The 18,895-nt window shown below is 41.2% G+C and overlaps 1 protein-coding gene across 2 annotated transcripts in view; it reads left to right on the top strand.

Annotated features, from left to right (window-relative positions):
- LOC134527540 (spaetzle-processing enzyme-like) overlaps positions 1 to 18,895 on the top strand; it is a 61,618-nt gene that overhangs the window by 32,033 nt on the left and 10,690 nt on the right. Inside the window, exon 2 of one of the 2 annotated variants that reach the window (XR_010074212.1) lies at positions 13,781 to 13,861. The gene's annotated coding sequence lies outside the window, so the exon portion shown is untranslated. Of the gene's footprint in view, positions 1 to 13,780; positions 13,963 to 18,895 lie in introns of those variants that run through there. The other variant, XM_063360300.1, reaches the window with a different exon arrangement.

The raw sequence follows: 18,895 nt of genomic DNA, 5'->3' as shown, positions 1-18,895 counted from the left end.
CCGTGTGCGCCCTAGCATGCCAGTGGGCTTCTTTTTGTGTTATAAATGATTATGCTTTTTATTTATTTTTAAATGGTCACGAGCCTCAACGATTGTGTATATTTCGTAACGTAACAGAACTCTCACGTCTGAAACACTGTTTAAATACTTCGCTTGTCATGTAATCGTAACTAATTAATTCATGTGTAAAATTGCTTTTTAATTAATTACTCGCTAAAGTTGTGTTAATAATTCTGTGATTTTTCTCAAGTGCTTATGCCATGCTAGTAATGTAATCGCAGCTTGGCGCGTCGCGGGGCGGGCCTCTCCCACGCCGGCCGATTTCCCCTCCCCTCCTCCGCGGCCCGCGGGCCTCGGTCCGCTGGCGGGCGGAGGGGGCAGTAGTATTCTGGACGCGATAGAGAGCAGACGTGCGCGCCGCTCCACACTGATCGTGAGGCGCGTTTAATCATCTCGCAGTCCGCTGACCGTGAAATGTCACGGGTCGTCTCTGCAGCTGAGCTGCATTCGTTGTATCGCTGGCCGTATTGAGTTTTACGAGTTCTTCGGGACTTCACCAGTCGAACGTCATAGGCCGTGGACGCGCAACTACGGACCGCCGAACCTCGCAGTCAGTACGAATCTCTTACGTGACGGACTGCGCACGTGCAGTGCATCATTACCGAACAGTCGTAACCGGGACGATAGTTACGGGATTACCTTCCCAGTTTGTGTCGGGACGTATTAAAAGGACGAGGCTTACTTCCGGAGTCCGGGTCGTAGCGGGGAGGACGCTCATTCCGTGACGTGTCCGCCAGGCTGCGGCAGGTTCTCTATGCGACAATAAAAGGGGCTCGTGGAAAGGACATCACCGAGTTATCTCTGGAGCTGCCTACCATTCTTACTTCTCACCTAAAATTCCCTCCTGGTCCCTTACTTCCCGGTCCCGGCCACGTTTGCCTGAACTCACACCCCACCGACGAGTGCAGCATGGGCAAAACAGGACAATTAAGCAAACGGGGAATCAGTGACCTAAAGCGGAGGGACGTATAGCTATTCCCGAAGGCTGCTACAGAAGGAAATAAGTTTTAATAAAAGACATCTTCATACAAGTGGCCTTTATATTTTTGCCTAAGGGGGGGGGGTGGAGAGGTTTCCCATTTCTTGGCTGTATGCATACATGCTCTAACTATTTTATAGTTTTGTTTTGAGCTCCATTCCCTCATTTTGGTGTCATTCGAGAAAGTGGTCGGGCTATTGTTTCTTTGTTTTTAGTTTTTTCGGGACATGTTTTTGGGTTGATAATTTAAGCAGATTATTGTATAGCTGGGTGTTAACTACATCTTTTTTATTTATTTTATGGTAATCTATTCATTTATTCTTAATTTAGTAGGTGGTTCCTTAAATTTTCTTGGATAGCTGCATATCTTTGGTGAAGCAGGAAATCAGGAGAACCCTGGGAAAAAATACTCACGATTTATTAAGATGGATCTGTATCATTTCTATTTATACTATGAGTAGGCATTCTTCATGATCCTCTTTTATGAGTTCCACATTAAAACGTTTCCGAGAATAACATAGAATTGGTTTCAATAAGGCCTTGATGAAAGGATTGTTGTGTCGTGGCAGTTGTCTCGTAAATTTGCGAGCCTGAAACTAAATTAACTGTCTTCATATCTGCTTTATGGAGTTGTAATCGGCTGTGCGTTATTCTCTGTTTTGACAGCAAAAGCTGTAGATTTGATTGTGAGCCTTAAAATTGCAAATAATGCTTTTTCTTTTGCCGAAATACAAATGTGGTCGTGTAAAGCAGGAGTGGCAGGAAGTATGTCTTCACCACAAAACTCTTCAGCTGAGAGGTAACTGGAGTCGCAGGTTTTAGGATAGGAGCGAGTTGGTAAGTCGCTGTTTCACTTTGCCAACTGTGACAAGTATATTATGTTGGAAGAGGAGTTCGGAGTCTAGATGCACTCCAAGATACTGCCCCTCAGTAGACCATTTGATGTCCTTACCATTTACGGTAATTGTTAGAAGGTGCTTTTCGCGTAGTCTGGTGAAGTAGATTGCGGTTGTTTTGTCACTATAAATAGTGATTCCCATTGACTTAAAGTAGTTGGTCAGGTTGAGGAAAGTAGTAGAAATGTGTGTGGGTGCCTCTGTACGCATACTTCCGTGCTAAATTATTTTGTTAACTGTGTATCTAATCATTGTGAAAAACATTTTTGGATACAAGTCACTATGTACAAAAAAAAGACAATTATACACTTCGTACTTGAGTCTCGAAATCAAACTGAATCACCTTCCCGATTCTCCTACGCACTTTGCACGGGAAGATGTCCTGGTGGCGCGCAGCCTCCCAGGGCTATCACAGTCATCGCTTCGCAGGCGCCAAATCCAAATGCGTCCGGGCACCACGGGGGCTTCATGTATTGCCGCCATAGAGTAATTTTGAAAACGTAAGTTATCCTAATCCATTTTCATCCTTCCCCGTGGACGGACTCGTTCGACTCAGAACGAAAATAGGGGAAAGGCACCAAAGAGTGCGCACCTAACAAACAATAGTCATATGTGACTACATTTTAAATTAACAATAAATGTTTGAGTCAAATTCGGTTTTATTAATCTATTATGCATTCATCTACATATGTTCAATTATGTGAAAACTGTTCATATTGTTATAAAACACACAAAAACAAATACATGCAAATGCGCACTCTTAGGTGAGCTAGCCCCTAAGAGTGCGCATTGTTTACCCTAAGAGTGCGCACTTAACACAGATCACAAGTAAATGTTACAGATCCTTCAAATGACGAACACTGCTCATGCCACCACTGTTGGCATTTAATACACTGTATCCAGTCTTCTGAGATTGGTTCAGTATATCTCTCATCACATCCTGGACAGAGTACATCACTTTCCACTGTCTTTGAAGTTTTACGCTTTTTCAATGGACCTGATGATTTTCCTTTCTTATTTGACTTCTGTGAATCTTGTGAACGTTTCTTTTCACTCTCCAGCAAAAGAGCATTTTTAAACGGCGAGCTTGTCATTACTTCCGATCGCCTGGCTTTCCTTTGTCTCTTGACTGTTGTGTCTGCTTTGGGAACAGGTACGATGCTGGCTGGAGAGATTCCCTTTCCCTCACTCTGATATACCTTCATAGGACTATTATTTACAATGCAGGTGGAAGAGTTAATTTTCTTAACATTTTTCTCACTTGATACACCAGCTAGCATTTGGCAACCCAGATTAATTTCACTAGTCGACAACTCGACACCACTATCGATCGGCATATCATTCTCATCAGCGTTAGAAAACTCCAATCCAGCTACATGGACAATATTACTGGTCGACGGTATTTGGTCCAGCATTGTTTCATTATTCTCACTAGACACCAAACATTCCATATCAACTTGAAGATTTTCAATAGTTGATGGGGATGTGTCAAAGCTAGAAGGCATGATGGGGTTTTTCACAGTTTGTACAGAAGTATCTGGAGCAACAGGAACCACCTCGTTGCCACTGTCCATTGGCTCCTCTAGATTTGGCCTGTCAGTCACATGAGATGGGATGAAATCCTCGTCGCTGAACACATCAGGGTTATAAGGATAAATTCCTGTTGCACGAAATGAATTCTTTGCTTTCTCCATGGTGGCAACCTTCTCATATGAATTGCGGAACAAAAAACAAATGTCAGAATTGGAAATTGCACGGCCGGGGTGGTTGTGCATCCATTTCTCCGCTTCAATAGCAAACATTGATTTCAGAGGGCCGAAGAATCCTCGATCGAGAGGTTGCAGTTTGTGTGTAGCATGGGGAGGGAGTGAAAGAAGTGTGATATTGTGCTTTCGGCAAAAAAGAACAGCCTCAAGAGAATAGTGGGATGAGTGATTATCTAGAATTAGGAGTACTGGGTCATCCTCAGATGGTTTGACATAGGTCTTGAAATGTTTAAGCCAGACCAAAAACAGATCGGAATTAATGAAGCCACTATCAGATATCATGTGCAAAGAACCTTCAGGAGCATCTTTAAATAACTCTTGTTTCATTCTTTTCCTGGCGAAAATAATCGCAGGGGGCACATAGAAACCAACAGGATTCATGCAACAAACTACTGTCACAGTTTTTCCTCTCTCTGCTGAAGACACTTTGCTGACTGAACGTTTGCCTTTGGGAGAAAGTACTTTGGGAACTTTGTTTGGGACACACGAGATTCCACTTTCATCCATATTGAATATACGATGAGCATGAAATTTCTTTTCATCAGACACTTGTTTCAAGTTATGGAAAAACCGCTGACACTGTACTCTGTTAAATCCAATGGCACGGCCAAGACTGCATTTTTCGGGTGCTCGAAGGGACAAATTCTGCCTCTTGCAGAAATCTTGCACCCAGTGTCACCCTGCTGCCTTTGTAACATTGTTGAACCTGTGTGGAATATTGTTTAGAGTCGCATACTCAAAAGCCAAACTCATCAGTTGCTTTCTCCCTATGCCATAGAATCGGCTGTCCAAATCCCTTATGTGGTCTGCTAGTTCTTGCTCTTGAGCCGGTGTAAAAACTCGTTTCAATCTTCCTAGTGACACTGGTATGGATCCCTGAAACAATCATCGAACTCAACTCAGGATAAGATATCAGGAATCTACTTACTAATGAAAATAAATGACAGCTAGGAAAGGCAAGGAAGGAAATATTAGTGGGTCAATCTACCCTAACAGCGCTTCAAGGAATGGAATGTTATGTAGATGAAACAGCAATGAAATGAGTAAGGAGACACACAAACAAGAACACAAAAATATCCATTAAACTGACACAGTACATTATTTTTCTTTACGGCGAAATCGACTGAATTTAGCCTAAATCATTAATTCTGAGCTAGCGATGGCCAGTTTTCGAATAGTAATCGCTAAATAATAACTAAATATACAAACGACTGCTTTAATTATGCAGGCTTAACAAACCTTATTTTTGTATAATGGGAAATGAATTAACATTTTGTTAAGTAAGCCTAGATAACTGACAAGGAATTAAATTAATGCAAGTTTATTATATTTATAAAAATTCTAAAGTAGGTAATAATAAATTATCTCAAATTTTCTTTATTGTAACTTAGCAATTTTATGAAATATATATAAATTGTTGTGTATTTTTTACAAAAAATGTAATTAATAATTTTGTTTTGGAACATTATGTATGGGAAGTCAAGTAATTGCTATTGATTGGCCTATACTAGGTTGGTCTCAATTTGGCCGATTTCAACTCACTACTAATTCTAATGAAGACTCGGACTAAGAAACATGAATAAGTTCATGCATTTAAGTTACATTTATCAAAATAATACAATTATTGCTAATTAAATAGTACTTACTGCTTTTAGGCGTTTACTTAGCGTAGATTCCTTTGTGCCCAGATCCTTTGCAACTTTTCGTTGACTTTCCCCATTTAGTATTCTGTTTCTTGCTTCATTTAAGATTTCTTCTGAAAATATTAACTTTCTTTCCGATTTTCTCTTATAAGAAGATGACATTCTGAAACAAATATTTGATTAAAATTGTTCATTTTTGCATTAATATAAACTTGTCCCAAAGAGTACGCAAGGTGCTCCAAAGAGTGCGCGCGCACTCTTGTGGACAAACTTTGTGCGCACTCTTAGGGAATGAACACGAAGTATCTAAAAGAGTCGACAGATAGCAGCACATACCGTAAAAGCTAATATGGCTTTATCGACACGAATGCTGAAAACCAAAGCTGCTACGTAATATAAAGATAATGAACGCATCTCTGTTTACCTACTTGCTATAGCTTAAGTTACCCGATAAAAATATTACATGAAAACAACAACAAATGAACTCTCACCTTTCAAATCTACAAATAATCTTGTGCAGCTGCAAGTTTCACGCCACTCGTTTGTCACACAGTAACGAACAATCTGAGGCTATACACTTTTTTTTTCAATGTTGCCAACTGTAAGAAAATAGCAATGCGTACTCTTAGGGGATGTGCACTCTTAGGTGCCTTTCCCCTACCAGTCACGTAGCTGATCATCTTTGCCTCTCTGGAGTGCATTTTAGCATCCTATGTATTTTATTATAATTTTCAGCAAGCCACGTGTCGTGGGCTCAAATTTAGCTCAGCCAGCTCAGCCGCCAGGCTTTCTCTAGTTGAGCCCGCATGGAGCATCTTCCTGGCTGAAAGTGTTACAAACTTACTGACGAGTAATTCCTCTTGGGATTGTGCAGAGGCCTGATTGTGTGCCTTCATAATTTATTATTATTATTACTACTACGCGCGTCGGGAAATGAACAGTGTACTCGGGTGTAACAAGCTGTCAGGTTAGCTTGCACAACACGGTACCAACAATGAAGGTCACGTCAGCTAATGAAGGTCACGTCAGCTGGCAGGACTGACCTTGGCGCGCAGCGCATTTAACTAGTGGAGTTGAGGGGGGGGGGGGTATCTTGTCCAGCGGACACGTCTCTGTTGATAAGCCACTCGCGTGGGTGGGCAGCCAGCTGCCTCTCGGCTCGCGCTCAGATGTAAACACAGAGACCAAAGTGCAGCAAAACTTATGATAATTTTAAAATTCAAGGGTCAATTTAGCTACTATGTGTATCAGCGGACAGTTCACAACTTACTTACTACAAAAAGATTCTAAGTGACAAAAAAATAAAAAAAAAATTTTTTTTTATTCAATTTTTTTTTTTTTTTAAATTTTAGGTAGGACCTTTCAACTTAGGTATGCCTATAGACGTAACCATGCTCTGCTACCATTTTGTAATACCCCTAGTGTCTTAAAGAATAAATAAATAATAAGGTAAAAGATTTGGAAGCTTTGATTACTGAGGCCCTCAATTGATAACCATAAAAGTCAACAACAGAGGCGACACTAGGAGTAAACAAAGAAAATTTAGAGACTCCCTACGAATACTTGGGAGTAAAAGGATCGTTATTATATATTAAATAAATAAAAACAACTGTTACGTCTATAGACTTCCTTATTTTATTAATCATTGTTCTTTCTTTTTTTTTATAGATTAACTTTTCCTTAGTAACATCTTTTTTTTTGATAAGTGATCTAACTTAAATTCCTCACAATTACACTTATTATATGATATTCCTTAACGTTATTTACGATAGGGCCGGCCCTGAATGTATAACAAAAATTACAATATTTAAAAACAAGAATGAAATTAACATTGGTAACTTTAAAGGTTGTAAATATAGTCCTTCCAAAACATAATATAAATTTCTTCTCCTCGAACTGCTTTTTACTGTCCGCTGTCTTAACTGGGTTACACTATTTTTGAGTTCGTGAATAAAAAGATAGAATTATGCGGGTATCACCCGGGGCTGTAGGTAGACGGTGATTGAGGTAGTAGGCCTAAAGATGTTGTATTCTGCGCAGGAACCGACTCCAGAGGTTCTGGCAGAGGATTTTGGCTGCCCCAAACTTGGAACCCTGTCTGAAACAGAAGTCCAAATTCCAAAGAATTAGACCTGTTTCCAGACAGTATGCTTAAATGGCGCAAGAGGCCAATAGAGGGAAAATTAAAGGGGGGGATGACGTCAAGACTTACCAAAACAGGGTGTTGGTCCTGGCGCTCAGGAGAGGGCGTCTCGTCTCCGCAAACTCGAACCACGATTCGCGGTAGCCACGGAAGTCATCACGAATAATTAGAAAATAAATTATATAAAATACTAAGTTTCTCTACTTTCCACTAAACTACTGACTGGTAAACAATTTTAGCTAGGGACTCCATCCCTCTAGTCTGAGAAGACTACATAATATACGATGTCGATGATTCGCCGAAGATCGCAGATACAAACAGTACCAGTCAGTCAGGAGGCGCGCACCGAAGTATGTCCAGAGCGGGATATCACCAGGATATCATAAGCGCGGGGTCTCTAGAGAATGGGAGGGGGGGTAGGCTCTGAGCCGAAAACTACCGAGTCCACCCGAAGGTGTCCGGCATAAAAAAAATTAGATCTTACTGGAGTGACTGCGCGACTGAGGCGCTACCTTTTGGTGGCGAGAGGAAGTACTAATGAATCGACTTGTGACCGACGAGAGTGTCAAGCTAGGGGGTAATGGAGTAACCAGTGGTGCCACCTAGCGGCCTGAGACATAAGGAGGGGAGAGAGGTTGTCGTTACCTCCGCGCGAGCGCTGGTGTCGGCGCTGCCGACGCCCACAAGTGGCTTTAGTGACCACAGCCGTCACAAGATGTCGCTAAGGTGCAGAATCGTAACTGCGGCTGTCAAGCCTGAGATGGCCTTGACTCCGGTTAACGTACCCGAGCGGTCATCGCTCCTAGCCACTTCTGAGAATAAAGGGTGGGTGAGCAGGCGGGGGATGGCTTCAAAAAACGCATGGTCTGTGGGACACAAGGCCCACGGGATCCTCCTGTCGTGTCTTGCTGCTAGTGAACCTTATACCGATTCGTGACAGAGTTAGCAGGGCTCAGCACTGCTTCACAAGCTGCTGTAGGCAAAAGAAGACCCGCGAAGAAATAACGTTACCGGCTCCGACGTGCCTGGAGGCGGGAGAAATATTAGCCAGAATGCTAGCCTAGCATGAGGCTGGGAAAGAAAATCAGCTCGCCTCTGAGAACAGAGGCTGAGGGCCTGGACGTAAAGAAAATAAGATGAGAGAAAAAAAATATATTTCCAAAAATATTTAAGATTACAAATTTTTTTTTTTAAATAAAACGTGCCTAAATCCCTAATACACGGCACAATTGGTGACATCACTTTGCAGATACCTAGTTCAGCTCCTGTCCGAGCTTTAAGTGAGGAGTCCGTGTTCCGACATAATTCCTATAGCTTACGGGATTTCAGTTGCACCGAAGATGCCAAACATCGTCTTTAGTGTTCGTACTTAACTCTACCCATGTATCATTGACATTGTTACAACTGTACTGCATGAACTACGCCAAGCGAACCGCGTTCAAATCCATGTATGTAAGACTGTGATGTGGGAGATCGTCACGCGATACGAGAAGTAAGGCTATAAACTGTGTTATGGGATGAGCCTCTTGCCTCACATATGGTTCAGGCCAGTCAAGAGACAGCACTATGTATGAGTGTGTATGTGAATGTCATTAAAACAATGTCAACCTCAATTACAAGTGTTCTTTCTATAAATATGGTTTCCTGAGTTGCCTACAACTCAGGGGCCTATAACAAAAGTAATCATTTCCTTGGCACAGTCATGCTGGCCAGGAACCCCCCTTTGAACATCTCGTTTTGTGATCAACGATTCCATTGTAAAGTTCTACGGGGGCAGGCGGGATGATGTCGACACTATCAAGTTTCGGCATCGCGAAAAGAATTTATTTTTATTTCAATGTTCAATTTCCGGTGATATAAAACTATCAATTTTTTCCTTTCTGTTTCTTCTTTACTTAAAAGGCTAATGCTGCACATGAAGAAATAGACGACTTTATTAACTTTAATTTTCCAAACTCATTCATTATCTTCCTATGAGCCTTTACTGCAGGTGGAGAACATCTACACCGCACACTCGGGATTGTGATTTAATCCGTAAGCTTGATGTGGTGGGTGCGTGAGTTCACAACTTCCTATCTCTGTTGTAATGACATCCAAATAATATTTCAATAAGCCTCGATGCATTTCCTTCATGTGGCAGTCCAAATCTCACAATTGCTTTCTGTCCAATAGCATATTTACAACTATCTTAAACCTTGCTTGTTTCTTTATCTTGGCCGGTAAAAAATGTAAGTTATTTTATAAAAATATTCTAATAATTGAGTAATCAATTAACATTAAAAAATGTAAATTGCTATCATTTTGAACACTAACAATGAATTAGTACAATATTACTGTTAATTACTTCGATGAGCTGACTTATTAATATAATATTTAAATATATCATAAATAAATTACATTGAAGTAAATCCGAATTCACTCGTATCTTTTTAATTTTATATCACTAGATTATCAAGTTTTCTCTTAGCACTTTAGGTATCATGTGTATGGAGTAACAAAGTCTTATTTCTCTTTTACTATACAAACTGCCATACATACTTTTATACCCATGGATATAACAGGAGGATACCAGAAACCAGGCATATGGTAGGGTGGACTTTAAGAATCATGTTCAGAACTCTGCTAGCATAACAGTTAATATCAAATTCAAATTCCAAAATTCCACCCAAAGCACTACCTCACATAAAAATACTGGCCTACTTATGTTTGTGCATTCCTCTGACCCTGGGGGCTATGTTCAAAATTAACAGGGAATTCTATTTTTTTATCTGAAAACTTTACACCTGAAACCGTAGTATGATTGATAAAACCTTTACACATACTATACCATGGTTTCCCTGACCCCTATAAACCGGAAAAATGCAAGAATTTGCTAAATCTTAGGCCATACCACATTTGCGGAGTAGCGTCTGTCTAACCGTGTTGTTCGACCATGCTGTGTGATGGATTTTCTGTAGCAGCATACCACAATCACTTGTGTGATGCATCTGGTTCAAGTGATTATCATAGATGGCAACTCGGTAGATTGGCTTTACTCGAGAGTGTTATACAAAAAATTATTAATGTAAATATATATTAATGGAGATTCAACACTTTTCAAAATTTTTCTAAGATTTTGATATATATTTGGATAAAATTTTTATTTTCATGCCTATATACATTTACCATTTTATTTATTATTTCAGATTTTTCGTTTTAATGTTTCAAAGTAATTTAATGCAAAACATTAAACATAATGGTGCTCAAGACGAAATTATATAAACAAGAATGTAAAATGTTTGTTTGTAAATAAATATCACGCGATTTTATAGTTTTTTTTAGTGCTCATCAAGCTTCTCATTGGTGAATATTGTTCATGACTTAAGATTCTGATGGTGCTGACTGATTTGGTGGACCTCAAAAGTTCAAATTCGTCAGCTCCAGTCAGTCAAATCCATACATCTGCATCGGACATTTTAGGTCATGTAAACCAGTCAAATACCATATCAACATCTGCATCTTTAGCTCCAACGCATCAGTCAGACTCGACTGCGTAAATGTGGTAGGCCATTCTGTTTACTTAATGCAGGTATACATTGTTCCATAACACTTACATCGGCCAACAAAATATTTTTTTTTGGTGCCTAGGATTTTGGAAATTGATTTTTGTTATATTTTGAACATTGAATCTAAATTAAAATTAGTTATTTTCTATCAGCTCTACTTTTTGAGGTAAGTGTGGAAAAAGAAGTAACACCACCTGCTTGACTCAAGTCACTTAATCACAGGGATACCCCATCCTGGGAATCCCTAATTCGTAACTGGGATACCCCAAGATGGGAATCCCATAATTCATTTCAATGCTTCAACTAAATTTGAGGTCAGTTTGTGAGTTTTTGCCGTGCAGGATTCATCGAAGTTGATAAAAAATAATCTTCAGTAGAAGAAGTTGTATCATCCTGATGTGTTTTTGCTAGATATGCGGAGAATACCTACACTTTAAAAGATAACAGAAAGACTGTTAGTGACCTTGTAAAGAGAGCTTATCCTGGATACTTTGATGTTAAGCTCGGTGATCAGGATAAATCCTGGGCACCAAATATCCTCGTTTCTTGTGCCTCTGGGATGGCAGAGACAAAACACACCACTGGGATAGACAAGAGTGTTCTAAGAGAAAAGATATAATCATTGGCGAAAAAACGTTATTAACGAACCCTTAGTTGAACGAGACAAAAACACATTTCCTCCACTGTATATTAAGCTGGGCATTATGAAGCATTTTGTAAAGTCTCTTGATAAGGACGGATCATGCTTTGCATTTATAGGGGAAGAAATGCCTCAGTTGAGGAAGAAAAAAATTACAATAGGAATATATAACGGACTAGAAATAAGAAAATTAATTAAGGACCAAGCCTTCATAAATTCCATGAATGAGACACGACAATCCTGGACTTGTAGTTGTCGGAAATTTTCTGAGCCAATGAAAAGCAGAAACCAATGTTGAACTGGTAAAAGGTATGCTTAAACATTTTAAATCCATTGAGTGCAACATGAGTATTAATATACCATTAGCATGCATAGCAACTAACTTTGGAATCGAGATGGTGGCTACGCCAACATATATATCGTCGACAGCGGCCGACGATCCCTGGCGAGGTTTGGCAGGGTGCTATGTTTTAGTGGTAAGTGAAGAGGCTTGGAGGGAGAAGGGAAGTTGTTAGAGGGGTTTTTCGGTGTCACCTAGGGGTTGAGGTAGGAAGGGGAAATGGGGAGAACACTAACGACAAACAGGACTTTGCACAATACATATAGTGTATCATGAATAAACTTTGGCATACCTTAATTGGAGGGTATGCTATACCATAATTTGTTGAATAGTATTATATACTAGCGACCTGTTACGATTTCGTACGTATGCGATATACTAATGTGGCATCATTAAAATTTAATAAGTAGTAAAGTAGTACTTATAAGTAATTTATTTTGATAAGGATTAATACCAAGGTACACAATAAAGAGTTTTTGAAGCGATGGCATTTTAATTATTTAAAAAAGAAAAGAAAACACTAATTGTGAGATAACTACAATAGTTAGACATATGGTTATGCGATATTTTTTGAAGACAACTATATGTTCTGCAAAGTGGTAGTACATTGTTTTGTTCTATAATCAATAGGTTTCGCAGCGCACGCTGTGTAAGGATTTTTTGGGGTCATTTTTTTACACCTTGGGTTACCTTATTGGACTTTTAGTAAGGATACCTAATGTTATTGATAATATAATATAGCCTATAGCCTTCCTAGATAAATGCACTATCCAACACTGAAACAATTGTTCAAATCGGACCAGTGGTTCCTGAGATTAGCGCGTTCAAACAAACAAACAAACTCTTCAGCTTTATAATATTAGTATAGATAGGAGTAGAAGAATCCCCCAGTATTCAATTTGGCATCCCAGGGGCCTAACACACATGAGAGAAATACTACAGTCATTCACTTATTTTGTATACCTTATTTAAATTCTTAGTTTTCAATTGTGCATTTGGCTGAATGGCTAGCACTCAATCTTTTGGACCTCAAGATCACCGACTGTTATCATTGTTCAAAATAATGCACTGAAAGGCGGAGATGGGGAGATGGAGGGGGCGATGTAAATGGATCCTCTTGATGTTTTACTCTAGGAGGAGGAAGGAGGGGTAACAAGTAGTGTGGTTAAACTGGATCCTCTGGATATGGAAAAAAAAAGTATCCAGAACACCAGAACTCCTGTATTATTAGAAAATGCTGGCTCGCTGTCACAGCTCCAAGAGGTGCAGGCGAAAGAGAGAGTGAACGAATCTGGACACTTGTCGAGCACTTTCAACCTCTTTTTGCAGCCATATTAGTTATTAGTTTTCGAACTTATATATTATATTTAGATTGTTGAACAAAAATATATAATAAATAAGCATGCTCTTTTAAAAGACAGGTTGCTCTTTTGACATGAAACCAGTTCTGTGTCATAGCTGTTGTTACAAATTTTAAATATTTAGTATACTAAAATAAAGTTTTAAAGAAGCGATCGGCAACAGAACAAATCATAAATATATTTTTTAAATCTGAAAAATATTTTAAGAAATTTCCACCAAAATAAGATTTTAAGTTTTAAATTGTTCATGCAAGTGGTCTGCAGAGGACACAGTTGGGTGAACATCTCAGTTCGCTTGAAAGTGAACTATAGTGGGCTTTTGGGCTAGTGACACGAATTAGATTAAAGAAATGTTCTATTCATGGTGAACCGATTGAAGTGATGGGCCATGCATGTTGCTGTTGCAGTAGCTTGTTGCGGCTGGGTGAGCACGACACCAGCACGGACCCCGACTGCCAGAATGGTTTCTGCAGCGACCCGGTGGTTGACTACCACCCAGCTGAGATCATCACACACCCCGAGTATGACCTGCGCACCTTCAAGAATGATGTAGCGCTCATCCGCACCGACCGCGAGGTTGAATTTACACGTCAGTATCTCTTTTTAGTTTGCATTTTATTATACTTCGGTCATAAGATCTAATCGTCAGCGAGGTAGAGTTTCCACATAAGTACATTACAATTTGAGTTTATACTAATATGCATTATTTAATGTCCTGTTGACATATCAGTTCCTCTTTTAAATTTACTTTTTATTTGGTTGGGGTCCTTTACTTCTCGTCGAAACCAAGGTCAAGTGCTTGTGTCAGTATACAAACATGTACGTGCCCACTCCTGTGCTCACAAAGCATACTGTAGAGGTATCATCTTAGGGTTCTGTTTTCGTTTGGCCGGCCCGGCCGGCCCATCTTCCACAATTCACCTATCGTAAAGCTCACCGCTTATGACCGGTCTTTATGCCTAACGTGGGGTGGTATTTAGACTTCACACATGCCTTAACTACACAACTATAGTTTTATTTAAGTATTTATTGTTCACTGCGACTATTAAAAGTTAAAATAGTTCAGCATCTCATTCTCGACGCTCACTGCCCGTCCTCTTCTTCTCCTCGACCCTGTTCCCAATACTCTCGATCCCTTGCTTCGATCTCTCGAAGCCAAGCTTCCATTCCGAGCTGACATCATTGTAGATGGTTGGCAGGCTGAGCGCCGACAAAGGAGGTGCACATAAACGCCCCCCTCTTTGGAGACTGTGGCCCAATGTCGTTTGTGTGAGTGACATGCTCCTCCCTGCTTCCAGCCTAGCACCCCGCGTGCTTGCGCCCCCTCTTTGCTTGATGTTGCCTGCATGCTTCCTTATTTGATTGCTGTGGGTGGTAGTGTTGAGGATCTGTGGTGTTGTTCGGGTCTTGTCTACCGAACACCACTGCCACTGTCGCATAATCATTCTGGTAGGTGGATTTGGTATTTCGGTTGGTTCCTCACTGCAGCCAACTGCCAAGAAGTCTCGCTGTCGGCAACTGATGAATCAATTGGTTTGAGTCGGTGCATTAGTGTCTTTACCCTTGTCACCCAATCTCCTGGCTCGTGTATTTCCGACTCTGGCGGAGTCAGTCTTGTTACCACAGCTAACTCAGTGCTGCTTGCATGTGGTTGGGCATGAGTCCCTCGTGAAACGAGTCGAACTTAATCACGATGCAACTTGATGATGTGCCACGAGCCCATGCGCACAAACAACACTCGACTTTCGGGTACACTCGTGGCTGTGTATGGGCCGCTCCACTTCGGCACTAGCCGGCACAGAAATTCTGTTGAGCTGCAGACTGCGGGTGTGTCTTCAGATACACAAGATCACATGGTTCGAATGGCTGTGGTGGTTTCTGCATCTGTGGTAGCCATTGTTTGATGTATTGTGCCTGTACCTGCTTGACCTCGGCGAGCATTTGCTCATGTTGATGATGCTGGTGCTGTGCTCGTGACTGTTGTATTTGAAACCTACAGTTGTTGGCAATGCATGCTCGATGGATAATCACAACTGGTATCCTTGCAAGATGGCAGCAGGTGATTTACCTGTAGCCTCATTGTTCTGTTGCCTCAGACACAGGAGTATTGTGGGGATATGTTCTGCCCAAGAGGGATGGTCCTTGTGGACTCTTTAATACAACTGTACCTATAGGTCCTGATTTCTTCTTTAAATGGGGTTCGCATGTGGATGGTAAATAGAGGTGGTGTAGTGGCAGACTCACCAATTCTCGCACCAGTCGCGCCATTTGCAGCCCGTGAACTGTGTCGTGTTATCCGACAACAGGTTTTATGGGTAGCCCCACCTGGGAAAAAACTCATGTTCCAAGCTATTTGCAGTGTGATGTACTTGTGCAGTGGAAATTGGATATGCCTATACCCACCGAGAGAACAAGTCCATCACCATCAGCAAACATTTCTTGCCCTGTTTGGACTTCGGATGTGGGTACATTAGGTCAATCGCAATAGTTGATGTTTATTGCCATCTCCCATTCTGGACTTATGTCTATGGCAATGTTCGCAATTTCTCACATACTCGCTGCTCGTACTATCCCGGGCCAATGAAAATGCTCGTGCATTTGTTTTCAGGTTTGCTTGGCGCCTGAGTGTCCTGCCAAAGGGTAGTCATGGAAAAATTGAAAAAAAAAAAAAAACTCGTGTGGCCTTAGGCACATGCAAGCGTCACTTGTCACCTGCGATCGAATTCATAGTCCATTGTTTACACAGCACTACTGCTCCACGTAACTTTGCTCGCATTTCTCCAGCTGTCTTCGGCCATCCTGTGAGCTCAGCTGGCTGTTGATAACTCGCGCATGCATGATATCTATACTCCTTGGTATCCTTGCAACTACGGCCACTAATTGGTTATCAGCACCGGGTACAATGTTCAACCGGAAAAGTTAAATGTCTGCAAAAGCATTTCCCATCAACCGAGTTTACCTCGCCCTGATTGCATGGTATGTAGCCATGTCAAACAAGTTGAAAGGTTGATAGGTACTCTAAATATGGTCGGTATCGTTTCAGTGACCACACAATCGCTAGGCATTCGCACTCGTTGACATCATATCTCCTTTCCGCTCGTCCTAACTTCGCAATGAATTATTCAATTACATCTCTATTGCTGTCTTCTCTGTCATGGTCTAACACACAACCTATGATTTCCTGGCTCGCATCTGCCTGGACCACCAGTCTGCACTGTGGATCGCATCGTGAAAGTTTCGTGCACTCATGGAAATTCCACTTAAGCTCCTCGAAAGCAGCCTATGTCTGTTCTGTCCACTGATAACAATTTTGCAGTGACAATAACTTAGTTAGGGCAACTATCGTACTTGTAAATTGTGTAATATATTGCCTAATCCAATTGGATAAGTCGAAAATTTATGCAACTGTTTATGTGTCTCCAGTACGGGGTATTGTACTATCAGCTGTAGCTGTTCCGCATTTGGTCTGTTTCTCTCTTTTGTCTTTGTAGTGACTTAGATATGGCAGTTCGGTTCTCCCAATTTTACATTTATGGTTAGAGCATGTGAAGCCATGGATCTCATATGCTCCAAAACTATGGCGAGGTGGTGGAGATGTTCCTCCTAGGATTGGACCATACAATCACATCATCCAAATATGCGAGCTTAATATGTCCTATGAGTCCATCTAACACTTGTACCATCAAAGCTTGGAAAGTAGCAGGGGCGCATATTAAACCAAATGGGACCATCGTCCATCAGGTGTGGTAAAGGCGGTTTTTTTTATGATCTTCTCTGAGTACTGGGATCTGCAATACCCCGACTTCATGTCAAGTGTAATCATAATTTTTGTGTGCCTGGGAGGTTCAGTGTCTCTTAGATGTTAATAAGGGGTGGCGGCTGGCTGATTGTGATAAGAATGATCGGCTGGAAGTCGATGCAAAACCTCCATGTACCATCTCGTTTCGGTGATAGTTTAATTGTGGAATTGTAATGGGATGTTTTCAGTTCAATCGCGTGGTCATGCAACATCTCCGCCACCTGTTGTTCTATTATTTTATGTTGCAGAGACATGACGCCAATGGTGGGTAGTAAATAGGCCTATCATGCTCCAGATGGATCCTGTGTTCTGTTACTGTTGTCTTCCACAAGGGGTCTGCGCATACAAACAACTGCCTATGCTCATTTAAAATTTGCTGGAATTTTTGTTTTTATTCTGGTGGCACATTATGGTTCAAATCTTCTGACGTATTGGTGTTCATTGTGTTAGTGGCTTCACGCAAAGTCCGTATACTGTACGATGCTCCTGTGAATCGATATGGACTCTTCCACTCGCTGCCTCAATGATTGCATTTTTTGCTAATAGCCATGGTGTGCCTAAAATAACATCTTCTCCTAACATGTCACTCACAAGAGCTGGCACAGACATTTGTAAATACCTAATACATGATTAAATGTTTGTTTGCTCTAGGGTTATACACGAGTGACATTCGGTAGCTAACATAACAGTTTCGTACTGACTCAATACATTTGCAGCAAAATAACATGTGATTGCACATAGTTATGTGATGGAGCAGTATCAATCAGGGCTGTTGCTGACTTTTTATTTACTATCACTGGAATGCACATCAGTCCCTGCCGGTTTACTCCTAATTGCCCTAAAAGATTGTCAGTTGCATTTTGTACCCCTTTTTGTCGGCAGAGAATTTGTAGCACTGTCTCCTTTCCCCCTCACCCGCTGTTTCCCGACTTGCTATTGTGTGGGTTGTTGACACACTCACCGTGCCAATGGTATTGTTCACCATCACAGTACCTGCATAGTGTGATTGGGATGGATACACTGTACCTTGTTGTTGCTGTGGTTTGTTGTGACAACCAACGCACGAGTTGCGGGCATGCATGCTGTGGGTCGGTGCGCACATACACTGTCGTTGACCTTGCGCTGGTAGGGTGGGGATCAGCTGGAGTCACCCCTCCACTTCCCGGCATTGCTCTCGATGCAGTGGCAGGGTGATAGATGCCGCTGCTACTTCCCCTCGCAGCTCTCGTGATATAAACATTTCCTTCACGCCGCGCTCTGCTTCCATCGCTGTTTGTAAATAAACCTTCGCATAGACTCTCCTTAACATACTCCGTATTATGGCTGCACTCGCTCCGTGATCGTTTCGAGTAATTTTTATAGTGGCAATTCTGGGTTTAGTCGCTTGTAAATAAACAACAGAGCATTAATGTACACTACCAGTCCTTGCATCTCTGTCTGCGATTCACTGTCAAATTTGTCACGGCACATTTTTACGCTAACTACGTCCGAGTATCGGCCCTCTAACTGCGAACAAAACTTGTTCCACAAGTCATTATAGTGACGTACAGAGTTTCACCACACTCTAGAATTGCATAAAAACTGCTCGCCTACATTTACTGCCGAGTCTTTAATTGGTACACCATACTACACTAATTTTCTTGCTACTGAATGAATGCGCGCAGCTCCTCATAATCTAATCTGGAGAAAGTTTGAAGTATTTGGAACTTAGCAGCCGCAGTGG

The sequence above is a fragment of the Bacillus rossius genome, chromosome 1 (genome assembly GCF_032445375.1).
Source record: "Bacillus rossius redtenbacheri isolate Brsri chromosome 1, Brsri_v3, whole genome shotgun sequence".
Taxonomy (NCBI): Eukaryota; Metazoa; Arthropoda; class Insecta; order Phasmatodea; family Bacillidae; genus Bacillus; species Bacillus rossius.
The sequence above is the reverse complement of the archived record's forward strand: the minus strand, read 5'-3'. Positions and strand labels throughout refer to the sequence as shown.